The following is a 2498-nucleotide window of genomic DNA, read 5'->3' on the forward strand; positions in this document are numbered from 1 at the left end:
AAAAGAGGTAATTGCGACTTTTTATCTCACAATTCTGACTTTGTTTCTCAGAATTGTGTGATATAAACTCACAATTCTGACTTTGTTTCTCAGAATTGTGTGATATAAACTCGCAATTCTGTCTTTTTTTCTCAGAATTGTGTGATATAAACTCGCAATTGTGACTTTATAACTCGCAATTCTGACTTTATAACTCGTAATTGCGAGTTTATATCTTGCAATTCTGTGGAAAAAAGTCAGAATTGTGAGATACAAAGTCACAATTACCTTTTTTTTATTTTTTATTCAGTGGCGGAAACGGGCTTCCATAGTATGGAGATCAAAGCTTCGCAAAAATGTCCCACAAACAGGTCATTTCCACCTGACTAGGTATATTCGGGAAAAAAAAGTATGAGATTAAAAAAAAAACTTTCTTCTTCCTCCAAGAGGGCCTCGCTCTCTTTCCCCCAAGACCCAAACACACTGTTAGGACCATTTGTGAATGCAGCCCCTCCAATGAAACCACCTCCACACAGAAGACCCCCTGCTAGCTCACTGCTGAAAAAATTCTAGAGTAAGCCAAAAAAAATCAATTCCTTTACTGTTGACATCTTTTAATCCCACTGTTATTTGCAGATCATAGGGAGGCCCGGGGTCCCACCAGGCTCAGTTTTCTTCAACGCAGAACAAGAAGAAAGGTAAAATGACAGGAGTATCTAAAAGATTGTATTGCTCTTTTCTTACAACCTGCACAATAAATAAAAACATGAGAGCAAAGGCACAGTCTCCCCTCGGCCTGGCTCTGGTTTGATGAAACCAAGGAGCTTTCAGAGACGTCATCGTATCCGGCGTCCATGAGAGAGAGCCGATTTCCTTTCATTGACTCTAAAGTCAAAGTTGCTGCAGTCAGTCACTCGCTATCTTTCATCTGCCGTTGTCCACCCCTCCCCGATAATTACCACTGCAAAACTCTCGTGCCCAAATTAATAAAGGGACATGTGTAATGTTCTTTCATAGTTCACCATTTAGTCCAATTACGGATTGTCCAGGCAGATGATGTGCCTTCAGCGGGAGAGTAATGACTTTGACATGAGCGCAGGGTCATTAGGAAACAGACTACATTATCTTAGGCGATCCTGTGTGATTAGGGACTGTCTCTAGCTTCTGGCTCTGACCGAAATGATAACACCCCCTGTCTAACGGAGAGGGATATTTCAACTTTGGTATTTAAATGGTACCTAATTACCCAAAATATCACTTGACAGGGTGATCAGTCAATGAGACAAGCGTTAATATGAGGAACAGCTTTGATTTGAGATTTTTTGTTGATGCGTTTCATTTGTTTTACCAGTCTTGTTGGTCTTTGTGTTTAAATTTGACAAATTTTTTGAAAAAGTATTTTGCTCTATTTCTTCTAGGCTATTTATCAGCACTTGACTATGAGAAAAACTTTTTTTTTCTTTTTAAATTGCTAGTTTTCCCTTTGACAGGGTTTCTGCGGGTCTTGGTCTTAAAAAGCCTTAAAAAGTCTTAAATTGGAGCATAAAGTCATGTTTTCCTTTGAAAAGGTCATTTTTCAGACCCTACTGGCAGATATTTGTTCTTGCTTTAATCATAAACTCACTTCATTTTGATGAATGTCTTTGTGTTCCTTTCCATTTATTCCTTCAATTTTCTTTACTTGGTCTTAAAAATGTACCTTCACAAAAGCTGCAGAAACCCTATTTTTCATATGAACTATCACTCTTATATAAAATGTTGATATTTTCAGTTTATCATGTTAGAAAATGGGTAAGCCACATAAATAAAGTTACAAATATGGGAAATAATGCACATTCTGAGTTCATGTTAATTTAGACCTAAAAGTTAAAGTTGTTTAGAAGCTGTCATACTGATACTGATGTAAATGTCTTAAATTACCCGTCTGTTAAAATGTTCTTGCACCATCTTGTCTGGCAACAGCTGCATTTGTTGGCTGTTTAGTTCCTAGAGTTCATATACATAATTACGGAAGACATTGTTTTTCATGTGCATAATCTGCAAAGTAATTATGAGCACGACTTGCTCTGTAATCTCTATTGGTTTTCAGTTGTTTTCAAAAGGAATCTGTGTTTTCATGTAAAATGTGATAGGAAAAATATCACTTGATCCCACTGAGATTTGCTTTAATCCAAACACAACTACATTTGTCAACGCATTGAAAATTGTATTTCATTAACACAGTACTGAATATACTGGAGCTGAATGATTAATGAGACAGAGATCTATCTAGCTATAAATTAATTTACAACATTTTTATAGTTTTATAGTATGTATGCATGTGTGTGTGTGTATATATACAATTTTAAAATATATTTTTTTAAATTATTAAAAATAAAAAAAGAACAAAATAATAATAAACAAATATTTTGTATTTAATTTATCATGTGATACCTTTCTATAAATTGTTTTATATTTTATATAAATTAAATGAATATTAATAGCATTTTATTAATTATATATATATATATATATATATA

At 34.4% G+C, this 2498-nt stretch overlaps 1 protein-coding gene across 1 annotated transcript in view; it reads right to left on the reverse strand.

Moving 5' to 3' along the window:
- The window catches only part of LOC107683423 (diacylglycerol kinase beta-like), a 50745-nt gene that overhangs the window by 30344 nt on the left and 17903 nt on the right, over nucleotides 1-2498 (reverse strand). The window lies entirely within an intron of this gene.

This window comes from Sinocyclocheilus anshuiensis, unplaced genomic scaffold (assembly GCF_001515605.1).
Source record: "Sinocyclocheilus anshuiensis isolate Anshui unplaced genomic scaffold, SAMN03320099.WGS_v1.1 scaffold1170, whole genome shotgun sequence".
Lineage (NCBI taxonomy): Eukaryota > Metazoa > Chordata > Actinopteri > Cypriniformes > Cyprinidae > Sinocyclocheilus > Sinocyclocheilus anshuiensis.